Genomic DNA, 11,859 nt, shown 5'->3' with positions numbered 1-11,859 from the left:
GACATGGAGGAGGACTTTTGGTTGGCACCAAGGTGCTTCTGGAAAACCGTTCATTACCTCAGGAGGGGGAAACGGGGAACCATCCAAGCTGTGTACAGTAAGGATGGGATGCTGTTGGCCTCAACTGAGGAGGTAATAGTGTGGTGGAAGGAGCACTTTGAGGAACTCCTAAATCCAGCTAACACACCCTCTATGGTAGAGGCAGAGCTGGAGGATGATGGGCGATTGTTGTCAATTTCCCTGGTCGCTGAGGTAGTCAAACAAGCCGTCCAGAAATGCTGAAAGCTTTGGGTGTGGAGGGACTGTCTTGGTTAACACGCCTCTTCAACATTGCGCGGGGTCTAGGACGGTGCCTAGGGAGTGGCATACTGGGGTGGTGGTTCCCCTCTTCAAAAGGGGGGGGGGGGGGTTGAGTTCGTGGTGCTGGGGATCTCTTGCTGCTTTTTGCGGATGATGTGGTCCTGATGCATCATCGGCCTGTGACCTTCAGCACTCACTGGATCGGTTCGCATCCGAGTGTGAAGCGGCTGGGATGAGGATCAGCACCTCTAAATCTGAGGCCATGGGTCTCAGCAGGAAACCGATGGAGTGCCTTCTTCAGGTAGGGAATGAGTCCTTACCCCAAGTGAAGGAGTTTAAATACCTTGGGGTCTTGTTCGCAAGTGAGGGGACAATTGAGCAGGAGATTGGTCGGAGAATCGGCGCAGCATAGTAGGGACAAGACATGGTTTGTATCTGAGTTTTGTCAGGATTTTCTCAAAACACACTGTACTAAAATACCCACTCTGTTTGGCAAATACCAGTCTACAGTATATTATGTACATGTGACATGACATGTTCAGTACATGTCATTTAGCTGACGCTTTTATCTAATGCGACTTACAATTTCTATATATGTCAGAGGTTGCACGCCTCTGGAGCAAATGAGGGTTAAGTGTCTTGCTCAGGGTCTCCAACACCAAAGGCATGTGTTATATCCACTGCGCCATCACCACCCCCACCATCAACAACCTTTCATTTCCGGGATTGTTCAAGCGCTGCTGGAAATTCCGCCAGATGGCCTCCATTTTTGTCCGGATGTCTGTCACCTTCCGCTTGCTTTGTGTTGGCATTCTAAACTCCAGTCGATTAATGAGGACTGCGGTTAACTGCTCCTCAGATCTCTGCAGAGTGATTCCAGACTGCTTTCTAGACTATCTGTCCAATCTGAGTTTTCTAAAACAACATTTGAGTGTACATGTTCTACCAAACAAGTTCCTTCTTGAGGCAATTTTGCAGAGGGACTGTTACGCCGATTGTCACGATTGTGATTAGTTTAAAGAAATGGCAATAAACCAGAGCACGTTTTCTCCCATCCAGCAATGTTGTGTGGACTAGTCAGACCTTCCTCCGCAGCAATGTAGAGGAAGGTCTGGCAATGTGAGATTAGGCAGTATAGGCGGCTCATATTAGCTTACTGTGGATTTTGCCCCTCATCTTTTGTGTGATCATGCAAGAAAAGGATCACTTCTTTACAATAGGAAGAATGATCACAGTGACCATTAACTCAATATAACGTGGTAGATTTGAATAAATCTGAAGCAGCTCTTTTTAATAAAAGATGAGTATTATTGCATTTTAACCCAATGTCCAACACAATGCCTTGGCATCTAATACTAAGGTAAACAAAACAGATGAGAGACTTAGCATTCAATATTATCTTATGTTAGCTAATATCTTTCAACAGATGTCGTGTGATTCACAGCAAATGTTTTACTCATTGATTATGAATGGTGTGATGGCTGCTGGGATAATAATCAAATGATAAACCAATATAAATGCAAATTCCCCACAGCATGAGGATGATGCTTTGAGAGGCATTATTAATACCATGCCATATCCACCAAAGCAAAAGTCAGAATCAAATGATCACAGTAAACTTTTAAGAACTTTAACTCCTTAACATTCATAAAAATAAGAGCTTCCTTTGAGTAGATCAAGGAAAATGTAAATGATATTTAGACTTGTATCCAGTATGCATGCATTTAAATACATTGAAACAATATTTTTGGACACTCCTTTCTTTAAGAGGACTTTGAACATATTTAAATGGACCCTCTACTGTGTTGATCAAATATTTATTGCAGAGAAAATTGACCAAGCATCCCCACAAGGAAAATGAAGCAGGGGAAGGCTTTTTTTCCCCAAACTTCACCTTAACTTTGTACAACTGGGTAATAGAAGAAGTCAAAGGGAAATGATCGAGGTCAAGCTTGTTTCGTATGGACTTCCCCAGCATGTCTTGGAGTGCAAGCTGAGATTGATTTTTTTTGGACGGTTCTATCCTTTTGCTCCTCTCACGGTGGAGATTTTGAAACTGTTTCATGCCTGTCTGAGGCATTGGCATTGTAAAATAATTGATTACCTCTATGGGCACACTAACCTTCTAGCCCAATATCGCTCTCTTATTCTCATAGCCATGCTGCTCATATTACAGTTTCCTCCCTCTGTCATTTTCCAAGTGCTGCCAACAGTTTATTTGTAACCAAACACATACAATCCTTGTACAGTTAAATAAGAACTATTCCTAAAGGTACATCATATTAGGGTTTAATTTAAATCACAACCTCGCTCAAGCGTGATGGTAATTACACATTTAATCTGTAAAACAGCAATTAAGGATGTATGGTGTAGTTAAATAATTTAATATTTTAGTTAGGATGTTAATTCAGGCGTTTTAGCTAGTTCATTTTATTAACAAAACATGCCATCAGTTATTATAACATCATGGTGAAAATAGGGAAGTCATGGAGGAAATGGACATTAAGACCACTGACTGAAGCCAGTGAGAGTCATGGAAGGGTTTGAATGATGGAAGCTCTTTCTGCATGACAAATACTAACAATGATTTCTTTAACTTTTTAATGCAATGCCGAACTTGTACGTGAAGTATGACAATTCTAATGATCTGAGGATTGAATACAAGGATTTGGTCATTAGGCTTACCTAGGCTCTCACCTCTGTATTTATGCTTGTGGTTATTGCGGATGCGTTTGCTTGACATGAAAGTGTAAGCTTTGGTTTAATAAGAGCATGTCAATCTACCCATGAGCAGAACAGGGACTCCAACTACTCCCCGCTAAGTCAATATGCAGTGGGGTTACACGATATTGACAAAATGTGATATTGCAATATTGATTATGAATATTGCAATATCGATATTCATTTTGATGTTTTCAAACATATGTAAAATTACAAAAGTTACAGGAAACACAAAAATAGTTTTCCTACAACACAAGGTTATTTCAACTAACTGTCATATTGGACTGGTACATGTACAGAACAGGACAAGTTGTACAGTATAAAATATAAAGAGAGAACAGGACACAACTTTTCTTTTGCTTCTCTGATTCGTTCCGTTTTGTTGTCTATCTATTTCTTTACTTACACCGGCACTCTCTCAAAATATGCACACACACTCCATAGGGTTTGTCACGTAGTGGATCCGTGCGCTAGTTAGTTCACTAACATGGGCAAGTGGCATGGTAACAGGCTCTAAATCAAACACAACTAAGCCAGCGGACGGGTCGCAACGCTCCACAAAATGAACAAAATATTGCGACAATATATTGCAATGACAACATTGAGTCGATATATCTTGCACTCCTAGATATAATATTGCACAACGTAATATTGCGATAACCATATTGAGTCGAAATACCTTGCCACCCTAATCTGCAGTTTCACTTAATAATTGCTTTGGCAAAATGTACTCGATCACAACCTGAATTCGCTCCTTTGTAGACCATTTGCCCTGCACACTCAAAACTACTGAGCTAATAAGTCAAAATCGTGCCATGCCCTTATAGACTCCTATATAATTGCTTCACTCTACACTCATGCTTTATCTAATATATTAACCAAGAAAGTCTGAGCATGTGGTTTGGCACAGCACCAAACCATTGTCAAGGAGAAGAGATCAGTACTTTGTGACACCCAATATTGATTTCCTTTATGAACAGTGTTCTACTAATGCATGCATTGCTTTGACATTTGAAAAAGGAAAGTGTCAGTTTGAAAGTTCTTGGAGAGGCTTTAAATGCGATCGATGTGTCGTGCAGGATTTAGCCAACCCTAAAATGAGGGACAGTTTCAAGAGTGATTAGTTTGATGGGCCTCTGCCTGACAACAATGCTTGATGGATTGCCAAGTCTGTATCATTACCAAAACCGCTATCCTTTAATCTTGAGTCACAGTGGTTACATCAAACTCTCCCATGATCCCTTCACTTCTCCTTTGGTCACCAAGACTGATATCACACATGGTTATAACACAACCAAGCTGATTTCTAAAGGACAATATGCAGGGCTACCTTAAGAGACCAGATGCAGCGTTAGGACAGAAATCAATCATTCTGTGGGTGCATCCAGTCAACATTTTGTCTGTTCTCCACCTCCCAGCCCAATCAAACACAACAGGCACTCCAAAACTAATATCCGTCTATCCTGTGGGACAGGAAGCCCTTCTGGGTCATGACTCAGATGAACACGACCTTGACACACAGTGGGTCTGCAGAAGCAAACATTCAACATGAATTATACAAGTGCTATAGGGATCTAATGAGGCCTTCATTGAGTGAGTAAAGTAATGAACCATGCATGCAGTGGAAAAGTAAGGTATGACTAAATCAATAATATCTTTCATTGGATGGTGTGACAGTATATGTCCTCATCATCAAGGCTCATTTGGCAGACCAAATAGGCCACAGGATTGCATTTTTTCTCTCCATTTTTTGCTGTTTACCTGTGCTGAGATTGTGTGTGTTGGTTTTAGTGTCTGTACCCTTGCCTCATCTTATGGTGTTGGGAGGCAAGTAGGATGTCATCCATCCTGCCCACATAATAGACCGACAGTCATCCCTCGCTATGAGCCAAGTGCAGCAGAGAGCCAACAGACGAACTATGTGCTGTATGTGGCTGCCTGTCATCATCATATGTCTTAAGGGGGTCTGATTAATCAAACATGCTCGCATGATATATTGGCAAAGGGAAGCCTCACAAAGCACTTAATTATTACTGCTAATTACTCCATTCATTATCGTCTGATTGGGGATCCACAAAAGGGTCTTTGCTAATAGAAGCAGTGGTGAGGACTGTCACATGAACCAAATCTGTGTCACTCTAGCGCTTCAGAGACTATTTCTTCTTGAAATAAATAAGAATTTATTTGGAAGATAAGACAATTTACAAACTTTCTGTAAGGAGGAGGAATATGCCATTGAAACCATTATCAGTGTTCTCGTATTGATGTAATAATTGCAAGTCTCTGTAGACAGAGGTAGCCACCAAATGTAATTTTTCATGAACATACCTAACCATGATGAACAGGCCACAAAGCTTTTTCAAGCCTTGGAAAAGAAAAGCTTAAAGCGACTTGCTTCCCCTTACTTTCCAGACGCCCTGGAAAGATGGAAAGAATATAATGAATTTTAGATCACTAGTGTCAGTTAGTAGTGTGTTCATCAATAGAATGAACCAAATGCAAGTCCTTCATCTACAAAACATCTTTCATTCAATGTCTGACATCTAAGCCAGTATTCATCTCCAGTCCTTTGGTGTTTGCTATATTTTAGTTTATTTTTTAGTGAGCTGTCACAAGTACAAAGATGTCAGCCCCTTTGTCTATGTTAAAAAAAACTATAAATGAATTGCAAAATCGAAAAAGGTCACAAGGAGGTAAGATAATTTCTCATCATCATCTTTGGCAGCCTTGTAAATAAGTAAATAACTATGTTTTCAATCACACTGGTAAAGTTGTCAACCAACAAATTCATTAAAAAACAAAGAAAGTAGCTTTTACACTTTCAGAAAGGGAGTTAGGGGTCCTAACTTAAAATATGTTGTGCCTTTGCATGCATTTACAAATAAAAAAATGATATAGTATATGTTCTTTCACTTGCTGCAAATAGAGTACACACAAAAAGATGGGAGAAGCACAATTATAACTTAAAAGTGCAGGAAATAATCACAATGTTCACAAAGGGAACACTTAGATGCAGTATTTACCAGTAATAATTGAAGAGGAAATGTCTGCATATTCTGCTTATTTATCTGGTCAAACTGACAATGTAGACACTGTATCATATCGCATAGTAGTCTGCACACTAGTCATTTTTCACCTCATTTACGGTAGCTGTTAATGTAGACACTTTAATATTTAGTGTTGTGTGCCTCACTTTTCAGAATTAAACAAAATAGAAAAGCAGTTTCCAATTTATCAGTTTTTTTTACTCGGCTTCATCATATTTGAGACCAGAGATGCTCACCTTAACACCTTTCCATTGTAAAAATTAGAACTATCCACAAAATCACTGAAAATAAAAAAGACAATTGTATTAAAAATATTGACCCATTCCACAGTGCTTACTGTATGAGCCCAATTAAGTATAAACAAAATTTTTCTCAACATGAATTATTTATTCTGCCCTTTCTGCAGCACTCTTAACTTGCAGAGAAAATCTGAGGTTTAGAAGAATATGCATAGATAGGGTTTACAGTAGGGCAACACATTTATTGACTGATGTTCAATATTAAGGTTAGTGAATGTGTTGTCTTGCATTGCAACCTATCTCCACAGTGCGGCAAAGGAATGCCTTGCCCTTTCAAATCCAGGAAAGGAAAGATCGTTGATAGTGAGTAATATATGATTTGCGTTTTGTAAAGTGAAGATTAACAGCAAAACTAATAACATAATAGCATCCATAACATACATACACAAATATATATGGGAATCATCAGAGCCGTGCAGAGACCTCTGAAGGGGAAGGTTCTCAATGTTAAAAAGGGCTTTGACACCGTTGACCATCAGATTTTATTACACAGATTGGAAACATGGGTCAGCCTGTCTTCTCCAGTCTTAAACTGGTTTAGAACTTACCTGCTGGATAAGCAATTCTTTGTGTCTATTGGGGACTTTATGGCCATTATGTGTGCAATCCCCAAAGGCTCAATTCTTGGACCATTATTGTTTAATCTCTACATGTTCCCACTTGCACATGTTATAAATAAGCACAACATAAATTACCATAACTATGCAAAAGTTGCGGCTCATTTCAGTTCTCTGGAGAGCAAAAGCGACGCTGGAAATCTTGGTGTAATATTAAATAGTGATTTAAATTTTAAGCATCATATAAGTCAAGTCAAAAAATCAAGTCACAAAATCAGCATTCTACCATCTTAAAAATATCTCTAAATTACGGGGCTCTCTGTCAAAAGAAGACTTTGAAAAATAATTTCATGCATTTATAACAAGTAGATTAGATTACTGTAACGTCTATTCACCGTCGTCCCAAAATTGCGGTTGCATGCGTTCTGAGTGGAACAAAGAAGTTTAAACATATTACACTTGTCCTTAGATCTTTACACTGGCTCCCAGTGAAGGCTAGAATTGATTTTAAGATTCCTAGAATATAAAGCTCTAAATGGCCTGGCACCTCAGTATATTAGAGACATGCTCATTAAATGTGAACCAGCAGGAACCCTCAGACCCATGCATGCACATTCAATATATGTTTTATATATATATTTTATTCTGTATAAGTGGACAAAGTCGCATTTTATTTTGCTTTTGTGCAAAACACATTGTGTTACATTAACTTGTTTGAAATGTGCTATAGAAATAAACTTTGATTGACAGATGTCACTGTTTACTATATTATGATGTATCACAAAACTGTAAGCAATGAGATAAAGGAGAATCAAGTCATATTTTAAAGAAAACAACACAATGTGTATAAAAAGAGTTAGTTTTATTTTTGTAACCAATCATAACAGCGAGATCTCCAATCTGTTGGATTCCTAAAGTATGGAGGAGAGAGAGTCAAAGCTTGCTGATACTGCTAAGAAGTGGCTCATTGTGACTGACCTGATGTAATGTTCAGCTTACTGGTTACAGCCAGTGTGCTGCTGCACACAAAGAGCTTCAACTAAACAAAACAAGTGTAGGAAAATAAACTTAAGAGGTGACATTATTAGGGGGAGGGATAGGCATGGATAGTGTTGGTTGAGGTAAGAGTTAGAGAAAAAGATCTGTATAAATGAGTGTAAAAAATGAAGCACACTGGACTTTGTGGTTTGCTATACTCCCAGACTTGCTAAGGTAAAGATACTGTCCTGAGTGGCCCGGCTAAATCCCAACCATTGGAGAAAACTTGCCTGGAAGCACATGCTATTTGAATGTAAAGACATGAAAAAGAACATCAGGAGGAAATTAGATTAATAAAGTGTTCAATGTTAGCATGGCAAGATGCAAAATTTGATGACACAGCTAGGAAGGGAATCAATGTGACTAACTTGATGTAGTGCAGGGCTGACTGGCAGGAAAGGAGTCACAATTCAATATATTAATATATATCCTACTATATTAAACACTGAAATGTATTGACTTTTTATGATAATATGCTTTAACATAAAACATCCTACCTCACTATAAACATAATCGACTACAGGTAGATTTGAAACTTGACATTCATACAAAAGCATACAGTTGATGCAAGGTGAACATTAATGTAACAATAGGCTAACATTAATCCAGAAATATAGTGATGAAATACTAAAACTTAACATTACTTCACTGTATAGCCTAGAACTTAACTACATTTAGCTAATAATTCACCTATTAAGAAGGATTCTATAGCTTAATTCTCCAAACAATGACTGATTATTATGAAGAAAAAAAAACACAGGCATTCCATCTCACCCCCATCACACACACACACACACACACACACACACACACACACACACACACACACACAAAAGGGGCAAGTGCTCAAGCACCCGTCACCCTCCCCCTCTGCAAGTGCATGGGAATCATACCCTGACAATAAACTGAAAGGATGTAATCTCATATACTTAGTTTTATTGTATACAGGCATTCACACAGCACAAACCAACATCCCTTAACTTGAGATTTTCTCCATGAGAAGCATCCACTTTCTTGTTCATTAAGTGCTTGCATTCTCAGTCATTTCTCAATTATAAACAAACTCTTCCCCAGAGCAAGTCTTAACACACTGAGGGGAAGAGGAGCTCTTCCTTCTTCTTTTTTTTAGCTGACTCCTTTAAAACTTCATTTCAGAATTAACTTTTTATACCAACAATGGAATAAAAAACATCTCTGAAGTCAAAAATATCAGAGTCTCTTTGATTCACTGCACATGCAGATTTATTCACCTGCCACCTGTTTACTTCAGCTCACTGACATTTTCCAGCGGTTGTGTACATTTCACAATTCTCTCTAAATAATTATAAAGAAGGGATATTTATTTACACCTTTGGTAGTAGTGACATTATTGCTACATGGACAGTAATATCATTCCTAATCCATGTTGAAAAGGTCAGGGGATCATCAAAGTCATTTGTGCCGTTCCCTTTGATTTATTCAATAATAGTGCAGAATCACCATCATTTATATTATTAGTATTCAATGGGCTTATGAGTTCCGTACGCATCTAAAAGTCCAGTGCAGGATCATGCTGAGTTGACAGAAAAATCAAATAATTGAGATTATAGGTGTATGTGTATCAAACCTAAGGCAAACAAAGATTATCCATGTGGCTACTCAGAGGGACAGGCCACATTGGGAAGAAAGTAAACATGGGTGGGAAAAGGTTAATTGTCTTCTCTTTTCTTCAACAGTTTTGATGTTTGCTAAATTAAAGACAAAATATAAATCTGCATGAAGGAGACATAATCCCTATACCTGCTGCCAGTTTTCACGCTCTTGTGTCTGTGTCTTATCTCAATGATTGACATTTGGTTGTGGTAAACATGTAAAAAAGAGGTAGAATGCAATGTGCCTGCAAAAGGCAGGGAAGAAGGCACCAAAGCTAACAAATATGGATGTAAACAATGCACAATTTAAATAATTTCAAACATCGGCTTTGCAATAACCATTCCATTGGAATAACCATTCCAACGACTCCGAAGCTGTTCAGTTAAGGTAAATTAAGCAAAAAAAACTGCATTGTTCCCCTTTAACGAACATTTTAGTTGCCTTAGCAAAACCGTTATAATATTTAATTTGGTTACAGATTTTTTATAGTATTTGTCTGACTATGTTAACTTATACATATACTTGTAAGTACCAAAGCTTTTTGTCCATTTATCTCTCCAGCAAACAATGTATTTTTTGCAATCAGATAACTTGTATAATCATAACTTAGTTCAAATTATATAAGTGCTCTCCTGTTCCATCAAGGCTAAGCTCTCAAGACCTGTATGTGTCTTTTTGAACTTTGAGATCTGCTAACGCAGGAGAATGTAATCCCTTCCGTATTTATTGAATAAGTAAACCCTAATGGCGGTAAGCAGCATAGATCTGGAAAAGAATGATTCCTGACAGGAAATCTATTTTGTCTACACAGCAAGCACACAGCTTAAGGCTCTATTTTTAAAACAATACACATCCCCTCTCTCTTCAGTGAATCCCCATGTCATCAGAAATCCCTTCCTTTCCTTTATCATCTTCATCTTTTCAAAACACCCAATACGTTCAAATCACATGCCCAATGCGTGTCTGTCTTTGATATAGAAAATGTGCTGTAAGACATTTAAAAAGTAAGACTTACACACCTTACAGACACATACACACATTTTATTTATTTTCCTCTGTTTTGACAATTTGCATGAAAATAACTGGCTTGATGAAGAATTATGTACAAAACAAAAATGGTACAAAATTAGATCAGGACCACTTTATGCTCCAGCGACGTGCTTTTAAAAAAAGTGTTTTTAAGAAGATCTGTAAATGCTTTGTGTTACATACTGTACATATATCTACATTATGGGGATGAGAGTGGGTTTGGAGACTGACAATCTATGACCTAATAAAAGCATGCTCTTGTTATATTGGGCTTTTAATTACTTTATGCACTTTATTCTGGAGTTTGGATCGGAGTACGTCCTCCCCTGTGTAACTAATCTTCAGTCAGTGTTTATTTGAAAGTCAAATTTAATCTTCACTAAGAATCTATGCACGTCAGTAACATTTTCAGGCAGGACAACACAGAATTTCCCTTGTATGTCTTTTGGAAGTGTGTATTATTTTGCTTTGACATTGAAGTAACCTTGGACCAACCAAACACCAGATCCCTCCTTGCTAAATTTGCTTTGATAGGGTTTTATGAGCCTTTTATTCAGTTCCTACGGTAGTTAACTTTCTCAAGCAGCTGCGACATGACCTTGACTTGATCACCTTTAGGACAACGTTTTTACTCTTCTTTTTTCCCCCCTTCTTTTCCCCATATGCAAGTCCCCTCAGGCTAATGAGGACAGAATCAAAGTTAAGGAGAGACGACCGTTACTTTTTCTCTCCAGGTGACACATTAAGCTGTCTCCGACGGACTGTAATAGCTCCCTCAACACCTGGCCATTACAGTCACCAGCAGGGGGTGGTGTTTATCCTCACAATGTCAATTGAATCAATCTGGTAAATCAAAATGGGCAGATGAGGGAAGTGTGCTCCTGATTAATCCTCTCTGTCTGTCTGTCTGTCTGTCTGTCTGTCTGTCTGTCCGTCTGTCTGCAATACTGTATCTATCAATCAGTATGTCTATTTTTTTTAATCAGGCTTACAACCCTTTTTACTTCATTCTGTTTGATTTCATCATTTATCTGATTTACAGCTAGACACATATTTTAGAGTGGTATAGTTTTTACTGACTTACCAGAGTATTCACTCAATTTGAAAAACCACTCAAGCTGGTGTAGTCTTTTTTTGCATCTTTTGCAACTGCAGCATTTTCTGCTTTTTTCAGTTATACTACAGACAGTGCTGGGCAAGTTACTTTTAAAAAGTATTTAGTTACAGTTACTAGTT

General features: G+C 38.2%; 1 long non-coding RNA gene across 1 annotated transcript in view; it reads left to right on the top strand.

The window, feature by feature from the left end:
• Positions 1–3,451, top strand: part of LOC116700784 (uncharacterized) — a 16,796-nt gene extending 13,345 nt beyond the window's left edge. The window contains exon 3 of the long non-coding RNA XR_004334730.1: positions 3,332–3,451. This is a non-coding gene — a long non-coding RNA (uncharacterized LOC116700784). The remainder of the gene's footprint in view (positions 1–3,331) is intronic.
• The last annotated feature ends 8,408 nt before the right edge of the window (positions 3,452–11,859 follow it).

Source organism: Etheostoma spectabile, chromosome 13, assembly GCF_008692095.1.
Source record: "Etheostoma spectabile isolate EspeVRDwgs_2016 chromosome 13, UIUC_Espe_1.0, whole genome shotgun sequence".
NCBI lineage: Eukaryota > Metazoa > Chordata > Actinopteri > Perciformes > Percidae > Etheostoma > Etheostoma spectabile.
Note: the sequence above shows the minus strand (reverse complement) of the source record. Positions and strands in the feature narration are given on the sequence as shown.